Here is a 17,872-nt window from a genome sequence, read left to right as displayed (position 1 = left end):
ATGCCATTGGCTTTTTTGGCCACCTGGCGACACTGGTGGCTCATATTCAGATGGCTGTTGACCAGCACCCCCAGGTCCTTTTCTGATGGGCAGTTTTCTGTTAGAGTGGCTACTCTTCCTCAAGCCTGTTGTGCTGCATGGGGTTGTTGTGAACCAAGTGCAGACCTCAAAATTGGCCTTGGTGTATCTCATACAATTGGCCTTGGCCCATCAATCCAGCCCGTCCAGATCCCTCTACAGAGCCTTCCTACCCTCCAGCAGATCAACTCTTCCCCACAACTTGGTGTCATCTGCAAATTGACTGAGGATGCACTTGATCCCCTCATTCAGATAACTGACAGATATTCAACAGGACTGGGCCCCGTACTGAGCCCTGAGGAACGTTGGTTGTGACCTGTTGCCAACTGGATGCACCACCAGTTTTTGTACTTGGCCATCCAAACAGTCTTTTACCCAGCAGAGTACACCTCTCCAAGCCACGAGCAGTGAGTTCTTTATGATCATAGTAGCCTACATCAGTAGGCTGATCAGAGCAGGGTTATCTGCCCATGAACAAGTTGGACCAAGCATAAGCAATATATTTCTTAGGACTTTTAAAATTTATTTTTTCAGATCAGATATGACATATGCCATTTCAATTTAGTCATCAATTTATTGTATAGGAAATGGTGGACGTTGATTTTTTTCCCATTTTTAAAGCTGCAACAGACACTTATAATAATGGTTGTGATCATAAATAGTATATTGTTTTATGCTGAATTTGACCTCAGTTCTCATAATAGATATTGAAGTGGAGTTTGCAAGTAAAATCCAGATAAGTTATCATGTGAATTCTGTTGTGAGTTATTATTATTTGAAGGGAGAATGAGACCTTTTACTATATTAATACATACTATTAGTAAATCATTATTTCTAGCTAGAAACTAGGACCATGAACATTAGCAAAGTATATAGTACAGCTTACATTAAAATATTTGTATTTGAGTAGTGTATCTTTGCATTTGAGAACTGAAATCAGCATCCCCTCAGCAAACTATAAAAAGTAGCAAATATCTTGGAGGCTTTTGAAGATTTGTCTTTCTTGGTCCTTCTTTGAAGAACTCTTGCTTTCTTGTTCTGCAGGCTCGTGGCAAGATAGAAACAGTTCCGTTCCTCTTTCTGTTGCTCTCACTGTCCTTCTGTTTCTGTGTCTTTCGTTTTTTCTTCTTTTTTTTTTTCTTTTTTTTTAATACAAGAGATACCTTCCTTGACTTACAAGGACTCTACCAAAACTCTTAAGAAGCATCTATATGACAGGTCTGATAGAAGTGTCATGTACTCTTTCATACATTTTCACCTTCTGAAAAAGGAAGATGCATCCCTGGAGGAACTTTTTGTGAAGAAGGAATACTAGCACCGAAAGTTTTCTGTGATTTGTTGGGTAGGCTGTCTAGCTCTTCTTTCACCCTTTTACCTTATCTGGCAAAGAAGCTTTGAAGACAGTTTCTTTGATAATCGGACTTTGGTCTAAGCCTGTCCAGGTAGTTATCATTCAAGTGTATTCTTATTCAGGTTGAATTCCTAAGGAACTTACTTGAATTGAGTAAAACCAGCAGTTTGGGTTCTTAATTTATTTTATAGTCACACATAGTACTTCTGATGCAGCTTTTGTTCCTTGAAGAACAGCAATGCCCATTTGTAAAACAAAATGTGGCTAAAATGATATGATGAGTGGACTAAAGGGAAGGGTCATAAACTGAGACAGGGGAGATTCAGATTAGATGTTAGGAGAAATGTTTTCCCTGTTAGGGTGGTCTGGCACTGGAATAGATTGCCCAGGGAGGTGGTGGAGTCACCATCCCTGGAAGTTTTTAAGAGGTGTCTGGATTTGATGCTGGAGGATATGGTTTAGGGTTTAGGGGTTCCAGCAGAGTGGCAGGTTAATGGTTGAACTCGATGATCTTAGAGGTCTCCCACAACCTCGATGTTTCTGTGATTCTAATACTAAAACCAGGAATATGCTGCATTCCTGAAATTTCTCAAAATGCACAGGGTAGGACTCTACAAGAAGTAGATTGGTGGATTGGTGCCTTGGTAAAGAAAGAGTCTCAGCTGATGATTGAGAGAAGTTGATAGGAAGACATAATATTATCTTGTGTCTTTATCTCAAAGTTGACAAAGAAGGCAGACCTCCCCCCCCCCCAGATTATTTGTTTTACTTGGAAAGACTTACTTTTTGAAACATGTAAGGCTGGTTTCTTCTCACTCCAAAGTGTAGATACCTGTTCTCCTCTCCCATAGTCGTCTAGTTGCTTTTTGTCAGCACTGGAAAGAAACCAGGAAGTAGTTCCTCCCTACTACCTTAAACAACTATCCTAGAAGGACAGTGTTGTCCAGAGTCACAGAAGTTAACCCACTGTAGAGAAGCTCAGGGTAATATGTGGATGTAGATGCTTAATGCATCAGTGATTACAAGTATATAAGGTGAATCTTATAACATTTCTCTTTTCTGTTTGAGCATTAGAAACCTTTCATATGTGTGTAAACTGCAGATTGACTGTAGCTAGAGGCTGTGATTAAAAAACTCTGTGTACTCAAATTAATTAATTTTACAAGGAATAATACAAATAATTCCAGTTCAATAATAAAACTGACTGACTTAACTAACACAGTGGGAATATTTGTTTTCTGTTAGGTTATTGATTTAAAGGCTGCAAAGAGACTCTTTTCCAACATGTTGGCAATGAAATGAACTCAGAAAAAAAAATCAAAGAGAAAAATCTCTTTCAAATCATAGAAAAAGTTCACATCTTTTCTTACAGTCTGAGTTGAAATACGACCAAAATTCTGGTCTGTGTTTGAAAATGTTTTATTTTGAAAGACTGAGCTAGTCACAATGAGTGTTCCTACAAGTAAGCCACTGATTACAAATACCTGTCTGAAGAGGAAAAAAAAGTTTAAAATATCAGACTCTAAAGACTATCCACCATTTTGCTTTGCTTATGTGACCCCATATGCTTGATTATATTAGAGTTTGAGTACATTTATCCTACACCAGCAGGGCAGATGTTCTCATGTCATCTGCTGTATAACTTGTCATTTTTGTTACCTTTATGACTCTAATTAATTTTCTTTTATTAAATTAGAGAGACAGGTGCAGGCTTTTGATGTGTGCATCTGTAATATGTTTGCATTGTTTGCATATTTTGTTGGAAGCATGTGGCAATCTTGACATATTCTCTGCCAGAATTTTCATAGAAACTTGAAATTGAAGGGTACAGTTCAGCAAGATATGGGAGATTAGTAGGCTGACTCAGCAAAATTAGCAGTCTTGTTCACAGGAAAAATAAAATATGCTGACATCCAGAACAAACTATACCCTCTAACAGATTCTGAATCATTAATTCTGTTATGCAAATTTTATTTTTCGATAATTTTAGATTTCTTGGCCAGAAGTTGAAACAGGAAACCATTAAAGTTAGCATAGCATGGCATAGTACAGAATAGAATCGAATATTTCAGTTGGAAGGGACCTATATCAATCACTTAGTCCAACTGCCTGAGCAATTCAGAGCTGACCAAAAGTTAAAGCAAATTCTTAAGGGCATTATCCAAAGACCTTTAAACACTGACAGGTTTTGGGCATTGACCATCTCTCCAGGAAGCCTGTTCCAGTGTCACAAAGCTGTCTTAAAAATTATTGTAAAAAAATCATGGTTTCTGACTCAACATTTTGAAGAAGGAATTTCGAAGTGTATTCTTTAGAGATTAAAGTAAAATGTATGCTGGAATCTTTACGTAGTGTTTCATGAATATTTTTCCAAATGTATTATATGTCTCTGTTTTGAACACTTTCAGACTATATTTTTAGTAGTAAGTAAAACAGGACAGGATCATTTTAAAAATCATGGTCACTGGGCTAAATTTTCTTTTCCATTAAAATTAGGTGATCACGCACAAACACCCTATTAGGAACAGCCTTTGGTATGTTTTTGACTGTTCCTAAGCTGTTCTTTATTTTTCTTTTATGTCCTGCTCACAAATAATTTTTTTTTAGTTGTACTTGTGTAACTTACAGAAAATTAATTGTGGTGGAAGTAACCTGTTATTTGCACAACTTGAAAATCCTAAGACGGAACTATACCCCTTTTTTTTTCTTTCTATGCTTTCTTTATTAATAAGTTTGCATTGATTTCAGTAAGTATTAGGTATTTCAATACCTTTGTGGATCTAGGCTTAAAGAAACAACAAAAACAAAGGAAAAAAAAAAAGACCAAATTCCAAGTAAGACTATATACAGAATGAATTGTGGCCATTAAAGCTTAATGAATCTCAATTTCACCAAAAAACAACAGTCCAGAGGGTAGAGGAAAACCAAAGCAAAATGCAAACAAAACACCAATCATTTAATAATTTCAGTCTGTTTGAAACAAAAATGCTACATTTGATCTTATATTTAAACATGAGGGTGTTTTCCACCACATTATAAGTGACTATTAGGTAATTGATATTGCTTACCATTTTAATTTGAAATTAAATATTTAATTAATGTAGTGTGTCTCAGAATGAAATTATTTCATTTTACTTGAAAATAGAATCTTTGATATGTTCATATTCAAGGACAGCAAAACAAACACACTCTTTGTCCTGGTATTTTCTAATGCAAATTACTGATTTGTAAATATATATTTTGGATCCTATTTTAAGTGATGAGTAATTTCAAGTTTATTTCAATAGTGAACACGATGTATTTGGAGATGGATTTTTTAAGTAGGATCCAAAATGACTCCTCATTTGCTTAAAAAATTCAAACCCAGATCTACTTTGCATAATTTTACATAGACAATGGTTCAGTATAAACGAAGCAAACGCTCTGCTTCTCCACATACACACATATAAATGATGACTGCATGTTTGTCTGCGTAATTTGCAAACAGCATTTCCCCTGAAGGTATAGGAAACACACTGTTATTTTAGTGCACTCCTTTTGTTGAAGAGGAAGTGGTGTCATTGAATAGAATTGCCTCATCAGACACTCTACAAAAGTGCCAAGTTGTAGCAATCAATAGGGAAATAGCAGATGTGAAGGTTAGTTGGCATCACAGAATATGAGTGGAAGGCTTTCCTATGGGAAAGAAAGTGCTCCATTCCACTTTATCTATACTCAGAATATTGGTTCTATCAAGCGTTCAGAAAATTAGAGTATGATGGTTTTCATGACTCCAGCTCTGAAAGCATCACTTTAAAAACAGTTAAAAAGTTAGATAGCTATCTGTCTGGGGAATTGTATAAAGTGATCAGGATTTTATTAGTTTTTAAACTGGAATGTTGCAATTTCTTCTCTCTGAAGAAAGCAGTTCCAGTGCAATGACTCTGGGACAAGAACTATCTCCCTAGCTGATCATTGCAGATGAGTGTAAATGCTGCTTTTGGAGTATGTTCATAGGAAACAAACAACACGTTGTAATTTCTCTAGAGCATAAATATTTAAAAACTTTTGTTTAGAAAGTTCCTTGTTTTGGGGCTGGTTTGGATACTTATGTTTGTCTCTTTTCTGAACAGTATAAGCAGCTACTCAATGCTTGTCCGAAAAGGAACAGCTGCAGAATAAGAGACTTTGAATATATCAATCAAGTTCATGCTCTTTAGAGAGATTGTCCTACAGGGAATGGCAAAACTGGAGTCAGTGTATCATAGTATCTGTCAGTATAAGAGCTTACAGTTGCTGATAGCAGTTGAATCTGTTCTGAGCAAGTTGTAAAAAGGAGCAGGTGTTAGTGTGGATAGAGATGTTGGAGGGAAATATTCACTGATGGATGATTTTGTTCATTCACTCTGCAAACTTGTGAGATATTTTATTTTCAAGAAGGTGAATTAGAGATTTTCTGTGGCTGAGACTAAAGATGCAGGGCTTTTTTCCTTGGGAAAAAAAGCTCAACTTTTTCATAGAATTATAGAATTTTAGGTGTTGGAATGGACCTTACAGATCATCTAGTCCCAACCCCCTGCCCTGGGCATGGTCACCTCCCCACAGGACCATGATGCTCAAGGTTTCATCCAACCTGGCTTTGAACACTGCCAGGGTTGGGGCAGTCACCACATTCCTGGGAAACCTGTTCCAGTGTCTCACCACCTTTGCAGTAAAAAACTTTTTTCTAACATCTAGCCTAAACTTCCCCCTCCTTTAGTTTAAACCCATTACCCCTTGTCCTATCATTGCAGTTCCTAGTAAAGAGTCCCTCTCTGGCTCTCTTCAGATATTGAAAAGTTGCTCTGAGGTCTCCACACAGTCTTCTCTTCTCCAGGCTGAACAGCCCCAACTCCCTCAGCCTGTCTGCATAGGGGAGATGCTCCAGTCCTCTTAGCAGCTTCGTGGCCTCTTCTGGATTTGGTCCAACAGTTCTATGTCCTTCTTATGTTGAAGGCAACAGAACTTTGCTTATGAGCAGCCTAAACTGCAATTCACCCTAATTGCCCTGCTTCCCACACTTCTTTTGATGCAGCCCAGTATTCCGTTGGCTTTCTGGGCTACTAGTGCACACTGCAACTTATGATGAATTTCTTACCCTCTGTCACTCCCACGTTTTCTCCTCGTATTTTTTTTTAATCCTGGGCTGCTAGTGCACACTGCAGCTTACGGTGAGTTTCTCACCCTCTGTCACTCCCACATTTTCTCCTCATATTTTTTTTAAAATTGTATATCTTTCTCTCAGAGTTAGAGGGATGGATACATGTTAGTTATAAAAAATTGAAGCAGTTTTCTCCCCTCACTGATCTTTAAATTAAAATACTGCTTAATGGAAGTTCTGCCCCTAGTCTGCTCGATTAATACTTAGAGTAGATTATATTTATTGGCAATGTCAGCATTAATTATCTAAAAGCATCCTTCTCACTGAAATCCAGCATGGATTGAAAATGAATTGTCCCTGGTCCTTGGGCTCTGTTCACACTAATAAACAAATAAATGTACTGGAGCACACACTGAATCAAAGGTTGCACTGACAGTTTAGGTATTTAGTGCCAGAATGGAATTTGATTTGCTGAGCCCTCTGCAGTGCTTCAGCTTCCTGTGCCTCCAAAGTTCACAACAAGGGGCAGAACTGAGGAATTTGACACTAAGATCACATGGTATCTGTAGAGATTGGTCTTTCATCTTAGAATGCTGTGTAATAATGTTTACAAGCAAGTTGCTTCTGCCTTCAGAGCTTACAGATACATTTGGCAACAAGAAAAAATGATTTTGCCTTTGGCATTAAAATCTAGCTGAGGTATTTCTGTCATGCATTAGCCAAGACCAAATATTTTGTACCTCAATAAACATAGCCAAAAGCATCAGAAAAAAACTGTTAAATAATCTCTTATCTTTTTTTTGTTTGCATTTTTGCTGCTTTCAATCAACAATTTACCAAACCAAGCAAAACAGAGATAGCAATAAAATTTACAGCTGTATCTAGCATGCAAAGTCATTTGCAACCTGGATTTTATAAAGTTCTTATTTCAGGGAGTAAATCCATATTAATAATGGAGAAAATAACCTTATTTAATTACACTGATAAAGTTAAACGTCAGCTTCTTGAAGTTATGAAAAATGTAAGTACTTGAAGGTGAAATCTTCATCCTTTTTGTCTAATATGATAGGACACGGATAAACCTTTTTATTTTACTGCTGCATTACAATGCTTCTGTACTCAGAAGCAAATGACACACACTTTCAGCCAACCACATCTCCTGTGTGCTCTGAGATTCAGAGTCAAGCTCACCTGTAAGTGAGATGACCTGTAACTGAGTATTCTAGCAACTATTCATCTGGCCTACAATCAGTTCCTTTAATCAACATTGCTTTACAAGTGTAATAACCTCCTTGTATATTTTTAGTTCACTTAATATAACTCTTTCATAATAAGAACAGTAGTGTAGTTTTCAGTAGGGGAAAATATGGTGTGAATATATATAATATGGAGCATGTTCTCCAATCATGTTTGCATAAGTCAGATGAGTATTCGCATTTTGCAAGCTTTCATAAAAAAAGGGAAAAACCCTAAATCCCTATAGAATCAGGTTAGTGACTATATTTGATTGTCCTACAGGTAGGTGTCTCATTTATCAAATATTGCAGTTTAGCTAATTAGACTAAAGAACTGTATTATTTTTCACTGTAGGTCTCCTGACAGTTTTCTGAAAACAATGAGCATTTTGATTGATTACCAAAACAACAAAGACAAAAGAATTAAGTTTAACTTCTTTTCCCCAGGAACTACATAGTGATTCAGTAAAAGATTAAGAATAGCATTGTTTCAAAGCTCAGCTGCAGGAAACTTAACACATGGCTGCAACCAGGTGCCATAAAGAAAAATGTTTGTCAGAAGAATGTGATTCTGTAGTTAGTGTAGGAAAACTTTTTGGCATAATTTGAAATCTAAGAAATTTTTTTATAATCCTTTGCATTATCAAAACATTTGCATCATATGAAACTTTGTACATATGATGTACATACTAAGGACCATGGCTTTATTGTTTTGTTGGGTTTTTTTTTAAATTCTTTTGTCACTGAACTTTATACCCCTATACAAGTAAATCTTGGTGTGTTGTGCTGAAAATCTCCAGATATTGGAGATAAATGGATATTGGATCCAAAAATTAATTTGTAATTGTAGCCTTCTATGTACAGTTATCAAAACCTCTTTCCGCTAAATTTTTAGTTAAACTAATACACTCAGAGATCCACTTTGTCAGAATATATTCAACAGAAAATACATGAAAATTTGCTGCAGGATGTTTGGTGATTCTCCCTCTCTGCTCTCGAGACACCCCAGCTGGAATACTGTGCGCAGTTCTGGTGTCCTCAACATCAGAAGGACATGGAACTGTTGGAGCAAGTCCAGAGGAGGCCACTAGGTTGATAAGAGGGTTGGAGCTTCTCCCCTATGAAGACAGGCTGAGGGAATTGGGGCTCTTCAGCCTGGAGAAGAGAAGGTTGTGTGGAGACCTCATGGTTGCTTTTCTGTATCTGAAGGGGCTACAGGGAAGCCATAGAGAGATTCCTTGTTAGGAGCTGCAATGACAGGACAAGGGGCAATGGGTACAAATTGAAAGAGGATAAATTTATAAGTTGGATATTAGGAAAATTTTTTTCTGTGAGAGTGGTGAGACACTGGCACAGGTTGTCCAGGGAGGTAATGCCTGCCCCAACCCTGGCAGTGTTCAAAGCCAGGTTGGATAAAACCTTGAGCAACCTGGTCTAGTGGGAGTTGTCCCTGCCCATGGCAGGGGGGGTTGGGACTAGATGACTAGGTCCATTCCAAGCCCTAACATTCTATGATTCTATACTCACAGATTATTGACACAGACATAAACAGAATGAACACAGCAGTGCTCTGTGCCATCAAATGCATGCCATTAATAAGTTCGGGGTATTATTAATTTCACTGCGTTTTAGTGAATCAAGGAACAAACAGCACCTGCGATTTGAAAGATCTCAAGGAACATACAGATTCTTTTAAATGTTAATTTATACTTAGGAGGCATAGAATGATGCTAGAATGTCTGCTGAGCTAACTTCCTTCCCCTGGCTTCTTTGTGGCAGCTACTGAATCATACCAGTCCTTTTGCATTGATAACGTTCAGCTCTGTTTTCTGGCTGTCTTTATGGTCTGGGTTGCTGCAGTTCAGTTTGTTGTCTCGGGACTATCTGAATATGAATTCTTAAATTAGAGCTAATGCTTGTTAGTAGTTGTGCTTTAAATTATACCTATACAGAAAATAATTTTAATTCTACTGTAATGTCAAAAAAAATCATACATCAGTACACTTTCTCATGAAAAGAGTATCTTGCTCTCTCACGTGTTTACAAGGCAATTATAGCATGTTTATTCTTAAGTTAACTTCAGAGACTTGCAACTCAATTACCAGCTAACTGTTGCATCTGTCATAATGGTTCCTCTTGTGAGTTGGGTTTTTTGGAGGTTTTTATTATGTTTGATTGGTTTTTGCTGTCTTACTTTTGTCTGTTGCAAATGTCCTAGGCACTGTATTAATATAGATGTACATTAAAGCCATAGTGCAATTCAAATAGTTTAAATCTGGGTAAAATTAGCTATGTACTGCAATTCACAAAAGGCACAAACCCCTGAATGGAATCCCTGCCATTCACATGATGAGATAATAAGAGGCAGTAGATGTGTTGAAGCATCAGTGATTTAATTTCGTGCAGTGACAAGACTTTCTCTTTGCAGTAGAATTCCATGTGTTAATGTGATGATCTGGTTACCATTTTCTGCAATAAACAAAATTATTCAGCTTTCACATGTCCAAACATCTTTCTGTTGTGGAAAGCTTTTCCTCTACATGGGCCATCTGGGGTCTTAACAGCTTGCTTGCCTCCAGCTCCTCTGGTACTTCCTGAGCCCTCAGCTTTATATTAATGCAGTGAAGTTTGTGCATGCTCAGTATACACAAAGTATAGAGCTGTTTTATTGAAGAGGTAGTTAGCAGAAACAAACAGCTGCAATTAAAAATAAACACATGCAAAATAAGAAAAACACTAAAAAAAATCCAAATGAAAAGATCCAAAACAACCAACAAAACCCCCACCACTCAAGTAGTTAGCAGAAACAAACAGCTGCAATAAAAAATAAACACACGCAAAAAAAGAAAAACACTAAAAAAAATCCAAACTAAAAGACCCAAAACAATCAACAAAACCACCACCACTCATAAAAGGATAAAAGAAGATAGGAACTAAACAAAGACTAACACATAGCTGTTGTGTGGCACTGAACCTGCAATCATTTATTCAGTATCTTAATTATGCCAAACTGTGACCAGGAAAACCTGAATTTTGGATCCTAGTTTTGAAGCTTTGTGTACAAAACAATTTTATGGAGTGTTGCACTTACCAGAAATTTAAAATAATCTGTGTATGTAAACATTAATAATAGTGCTGATTTGGAGTGCTCTCAGATAATAAGGCATAAAGAAAATTATTGTCCCTTTCTTAACATCTTTATAATTTAATATTTCCTCAGATTTTTTCATACACGGCTACAACTGGTGATATAAGCTTGCAAAATATAAGCCTACTACTTTTAAATCACAGCTGGTGAAACTACCACAACAGGTCTTTCATGTTGATTCCGCCCCAACAGCAGGACTCCACTGTCATTGGACATTATTGTAAAGATGTAACATCTGTATTGTACCTTTCCATCTGCCTAACATTGATATTTATCACAGACAGCAGAGAAGTAAGTGCTTATTATGTGGCCCACAATCAGAACACTAAAACCCCTTTTAAAGTTCAGAAAGGGAGAATACATCTTTCTGATTATCTGTTTCAGGCCTGAGATTTAGGAGTGGAGTTCTTTTATTCCTCAGAAAGTTTCTCTTTAAATTAGGTACTCTGAAACTACACGCAATGGTCCTTTTTTTTTTTTTTTAATCTCTTTGTATCATTTCTGTTCAATCATGAGATTGTTAAATAGCTAGACCTAACCCTAAGTCCTCTGTCATTAGTCTTATGGTCCTTTTGTTTTAAGTTCTTTCATTGTGGTTGAAAGCCATTAAAGCCATGGTTGAAAGAAATGATATGAATTAATTTTATGACATGAAGTATATGAGACATTGATGCCCAGCTTGGCATGTACTCTGGTTTTCCAACAATTATCTCTTAGCCTAATCTGGTCCTTCCTTCGCTTCCAGACAACAGAATGAGTAGCTGTTATTCTCCTTTAGATCCTGATTTAGTAGGAATTATCCAAGAAAAATAACATATGGCTAATGATATCCTACAACATGCAATTCTTTAGCTCTCAAGTGACTTAATTTCGTTCCATTTCTTAGGAGTAGCCGACAATATCTAAAATTCAAGCAACAAAAAAAAAAAGGCTGCCATTAAGATGAAAAATAAACTAATATTTTTTTATTCTCTCCTTTCTTGGTGGAGAGGATGCAGGGGTAGTGGGAAGCAGGGGTGTGGACAAAGGATCACACAAAAATATTTTCAGACCCAATGATATATTTTTCCACAAGATTTTCCAGAAAGTCAGGTAGAAGTGAAAGATGGAAGTCTTTCCACACTTCTGTCTTTATTTCTTGAACCCATCTGAAGTCTGGAGGTGTATGGACAGTGAAAATGCTCAGGGTACCTAATTTTCTCATCCTATTCCAGTCCTGCTGCCTAGTGAAAGTATCTTGTCCTTGCAATTTAAACTTCTTCCAAAAATTTTTAGATATGCAGAAAAGGAGTTTCCAACAGAAAAAACATTTCAGTGGAAAAATCTCATCAGTTTAGTCGGCTTTGTTATCAGATTTCTCTGGATGAATTTACCTGAATTCACTCATCTTTCTGGCTTTAACCAACTCATTCATCTTCTTTAGCTTCAAAGGACAACCTGACCAAGTCTTTTGTTTCACTTCTGTACTTCGTGTAGGATTGGGATAGCTAGGAGGAATGTTCTGTGGAGATAACCTCTTTTTCCTTTTCAGTTGACTATAAAGTGAGTCTCTATGAATCTCTGAGCTTATAATAGATAACTTTTAAAGGTCTATAGCAAGCAGCATGATTTTATCTCTAAATGCAAATTTATTTAATTTTCAGTGTTATTTTCATTGCAGCAATTTGTACCTTTTTTTTTTTTTTAAAATGTTTGGAAGTTTTGAAAGTTTTCTACCCCTTTGGGATATATGCTAGTTGGATAGCTTACCCATTTACTTTAAGAATTTAATTATTCTATGTCCCCTTTCCTTTGCTCTCTTCTAGTTGACCAAAACTATATCTCTAGTTTTGATGCTTACCAACTCCTTCTACTAGAATCACTGAAAAACACACCATGCCATAGTATTCTCTTTTTTAAAATATATTATCCAAACATTAACCATAACCAAGCATGTTTTTCTTATCATAAAAGGTGTGGAAGAAATTACTCCTGAATTTATTAGTGCCTTTATTTTAAGATACATTGCAGTGTGGATATATTTATTAAAGGGTATTAGTAAAACATTAATTTTTATAGTACTCTTCCCAAATCTACCTATCTAAAATTACTCAAATGAAATTATTTATCCATCATTTCTTCCCCTAAGATGCCATCTGTTCCACAGATAACTTAGGTAACTAATAGCTGCTTTCGTCAAAGTACAACATTTAAATCCTCAGTTGCCACCTGTCCCTGCAGTCAGCAGTTTCCTTAGTTTCCTAAGAAAATTTGCTTCTGATGATATGCAGAAATTACTAAGTCTGGCTATTCTGAATAGCTAAGTGCCTATTTCTAAATCCCACTGGGATTTAACATTCCTGCAGGGACTGGTCTGGAAACAGGATGACTGGATTTTCCCTGTTCCTACAGTGGCCACAGTATTATTATAGCTTAGTTTTAGCTGCTGATTCAGTTTGCAGAAAACGCATTAGAAGGAACATCTGAATTTTTTGATGCTAAGCACATAGAGGGGAGAACAGTTTCAGTCCATACCATTTAAGATACCCCAATTTTGTATATTATTATGAATGGAAGAACAAATAGATAAATAGGGTAACATTATAAGAGAAGGGAAAAAGGCACTTTTACACACCTGAAATTTCAGGATTTGCTTCACTGGAATGCTGGCATATCCCAAACAACTCTTTGTTACCTAGTTTACTCAGGTGGAGTGTAAGTTTTCTGTCTTTTTTGTTAATGGGATACATTCAGGATGGAAAAAAACCCTCTATATCACTTGTTTCCCCATTCTATTCATACCATGTAAAATGCAAATTTTGTTTCTAGTTAGTCTAATTTAGTCTATTTCTGTTTAGTAACTTCAGTAGATATATCCTCTCCTTCTTGGTATAGTGTTAAAGGTACAAAGATGCATAAAACTGAGGCCATTCTAGTTAGAACACGAATGGGGTTTGTGTATTTTTGGTTTGGTTTGTTTGGGGTTTTTTTTTGTTAAAAAAGAAAGCAGAAAGGGAAACAGTCTGTTTAGTAACTTCAGTAGATATATCCTCTCCTTCTTGGTATAGTGTTAAAGATACAAAGATGCATAAAACTGAGGCCATTCTACTTAGAACACGAATGGGGTTTGTATATTTTTGATTTGGTTGGTTTGGGGTTTTTTTTTTTTTTGTTAAAAAAGAACGCAGAAAGGGAAACAGGGAAAAAAAAAAGAAAAAATTGCCACTTCAGAGGAAGCTATGGATTTCAGACAAACTGGGATAGTTTTAATTTGTACTCTGCCTATTTGAATAAGGTATTTAACATAGTAATTACTTGAGTATTCATGTTCAATAATTGCTATAGCACATCTGCAAAGAATCTAATTCCCTTTCCTTAATATCCACAAAATATACAGTATATTTTCTGATTATAATTTTTAATCTTCTATTTAGTCGAAGTAAACACGACAACAAAAAAACAAAGGTCCAACAAAAGGCGATTAAAAATGTATATATTAAAATACAAACCAGTAATTTAGCTTATTGCTGTGACATTACATTTTGCATATTACTGTGATGATGTTGAAGTGCTCACATTACTATGTGGTAGAAGTACCCAGTTAGTTAAAACAAACAAAAACATTAGGAAGCCTCCCAGCTGGAGCTGATTATTGCCTCCATCAATTGTATCCCTAAAAACAAAGTGAAGTGAGGGAAAATACGATGTTAGTAGAAATGAATCTGATCAATTCCAGAGAGATTGTTTCTGGATTTGACTCTATTAAGAAATATTTTACTTGGTCAATCCAATCAATTAATAACCTAGGCTAAGGTCTGAAGGATGCTCATTCTGGGATCTGAACAGTTACTTTCATAATGTAGCTAAAACATATTTGCTTAACTCTTCTGATGAAGTAATCCTAGTCAAGCAGCTGTCATGGTGAATGGCTTGTGAACATATTTTAATACTAGTAACAAAACAGTGCTTCCTTAAAGTTTCTTTGGAAGCTTTTTCTCTTTCTACAATATAGCACATATAGCACTTCCATTGTTGGTTGCATCTTTCTCTACTTGTCATTTATACTTCAGAGGTGAAGAATTCTTTTTACACTCCAAACCTTGATCTTGCACTTCATATATGTGACATCAACAGTCATTATGACTCCACCTCACTTGTTACCTCTCTGTTGATACTCTGTCTGTGCAGGCACTCAGGACACTAACTGGTGTTCATCAGTAGTGTGTTTTTTCTGAGCACTAGGTGGTTAGTTGACTCTTCCTTATGTGTCTAGTATTTCTCACTGCCATTCATTAGCTTTCTCATGAATATGATCCCAGAAAGATGAGCTGAATAATCCCTGTAATTGACTTTAATGACAAAATGGAAATGCCAATAAAAATTCTAGGATGACTTATTAAAAAATCTGATAAAGAAACCATTAGACATTCCACTTCCTATTCACTGTCACAAAGTAAATTGTTATCAAGCGACTGCCTGTTCTTTTCTGAATCTTAAATTTCTGGTTTTAAAGCTGTTTCCTGTAATATGGTACAGTCTGTCCATACAGAGTATTTTGAGTATGACATCATGTGTAAAAGAAGACAGATCAGGCAATAGATTTACATTTAAAACATGAAGATAGATTATACAATTAAAATCTAATTATTAGGGGAACACTTTAGGGGGAAAAGCTTCTCTTTCCACAAATCTTACTGTAGAGAAACATATAACATTTGGTGTAGTTGCTTTCTCTCTCCCTGCCTGAGATTATCATCATGACATATGGGAGATTATCACTAGTTACATGGCTTTTCAGATAGATACACTGTTAGATATCTGTGCATGCTTTGGGATGCCTCCAAACTCTGCATCCCAGCAGATACAGTAACCTTGTTTAAATCACTTTATGCACAATAAATTAATCAAGTGAGAGAGCCTTTTGGTCTCTGTGGAAAACACACACATTAGCAAGTATTTGCAGTGGTCACAGGTAAACTCCAGAGTAGAACAGATTCTTAATCTCTATGTGACTGACAACACAGCTGAGTTACAAGGATGAACAAGATCAGTTAGAAATTAGTCTACTGTCAAACACAAATATATAGGCTTTAGTATTTTAAAATAAAAAAAAAACAAACACCAAAGAAAGTATATATTTTTCCCTCAGTTCTACCTGCATTTTTTTAAGCCTCTGAGGCCTTGGAATTTACCTAGTATCCTTGTGATTTTGAGGAAATTGCAATTTTCAGTAAAGATGATGTGTCACCATTAAGATCAATCAAACTGCTTTGTAAGGGAAAAATATGAAAAAGATAGGTATGTTGAAGTTTGGGGTTTTTTCAAATGTTTCATGAATCAACTAATTCCAATGAACATGTGAGGCACTGGTTTTAATTTACATTGGTTGTTGTTTATGACACAGATGAATTCTGTAGGACCATAACAAAGTTACACAAAGGAATAACAGTGTGTTTCTCTCCCTGGGGCTGATCCTATGCCAAATGCAGTCTAAATTATGACAGCTGGTTGGTTATGGCTCCCAACAGCACTTTGTTAGCAAGAAATTGCCTGAGCACTCTGGTACTCCAGCCATGCCGAGTGACCATATGGAAGTTAAGAATTTGGCTCGTGGATCACCATCATGGTATGCCAACTGGGAGTGCATTCTTCAACACTGTAGATCCACATTAATGACTTCATGGGTTTTTGATGCATTATAAGTTTTTTTTCTGTTTATCTCGTTGCTTAGGAAAATATGTGCTAAAGTGAGTTTAGAGCTATTCCTGCATAAATGAAATCTAGGAGAGTCTAAATATATTGGCTCTTTAAACTTGGTTTCTAAAACATATAAATCTTGTAACTTTGTCTAGAAAGACATGAAAATATCTGTCTGCTGAGCTGAAATAATATAAGCCTAGGAATTTTCTCTGTAGTTTTGTAGTTGTGACATTAGAAGAAGCAAAATTAAAGTAAATCACAACAATTGACTAAAATATAAGAATATAAGCATGGCTACCACTGAATCATTTAGCTCAGTTTCTTGTTATGACAGTAGTCATTCCAGGGTGAAATATGAGAATGTGACATACACATAGTGATAATCAGCTGAACTGGCAGTGAAGGGGAACTCATATTCTTCTTGAGATAGAAGTAGCACACTTTTTGTTCAGTAACTACATGGCCAAAATAAGAGGCAGATGAGAAGATTGCTGCTTTACAGTGACATTACTTGTCCTCCAAACTGCCTAGCAAATTGCCTGAGTTCACTTTTTGTTTTGTAGTAGAAATGCCTATCAGTGTACCCATAGTTTTTCCAGATGTTTCAGGGATGGTAGAAACAGGTCTATGAAAAACTTAATAGGCTTACAAGTCTCTATTTTCAGATGCAGAAAAAAAGCAGGAATATTTGAAAGTGGAGTAAAAGCTGCAAGGCTAGCTGACAGTGAAGGTAAGATCTGGAAGAATTATGAAGGGTCAGACAGATTGTGCCTCCAGTGAAGACTTGGCAAAGGGACTAGGATCATTCCTGATATGGAAGGAAGCTGGACAGTTTGTCAGATAAGGTCAGATAAGATAAGCTTTTTATGCTGCTCACCTGCTGCCTTTATTCTGGAAGTGGTGCACAGAATCATTCCTGGTCATCATTCTGCAGCCAGCCCTGACTGTGGCCATGTACAAGGCTCCAGGATTGCAGTCTCGTCTCATCAGTACTGTCAGCTTGCTCCAACTGTTCACACATTGAGTCAAATAGACCCTAGCAAGCTAATTTCATGATGTTAGAGGTTAGACCTGCATTTCCCCCCATATTTTTCTTGGAGAGTTTTGGTTCTGACAGAAGTAGTTTGCCCATCTGTCCTATTAAATAATGTATTGAGTTAAAAAAAACATGTTGGGCAAAAGAGCAATGTGCATCACATTGTAAATATAGCAAAATACCTATAATGTGTGAAGCTTAAAAGTGACATGCACTGCCATATACT

General features: G+C 36.4%; 1 protein-coding gene across 1 annotated transcript in view; it reads left to right on the top strand.

Moving 5' to 3' along the window:
* LOC103807919 (glutamate receptor ionotropic, kainate 2) overlaps positions 1-17,872 on the top strand; it is a gene marked incomplete at its 5' end in the record, with an annotated part of 147,340 nt that overhangs the window by 77,788 nt on the left and 51,680 nt on the right. The gene's annotated exons all lie outside the window — the stretch shown is intronic.

Source organism: Acanthisitta chloris, unplaced genomic scaffold (genome assembly GCF_000695815.1).
Source record: "Acanthisitta chloris isolate BGI_N310 unplaced genomic scaffold, ASM69581v1 scaffold8660, whole genome shotgun sequence".
Taxonomy (NCBI): Eukaryota; Metazoa; Chordata; class Aves; order Passeriformes; family Acanthisittidae; genus Acanthisitta; species Acanthisitta chloris.
The sequence above is the reverse complement of the archived record's forward strand: the minus strand, read 5'-3'. Positions and strand labels throughout refer to the sequence as shown.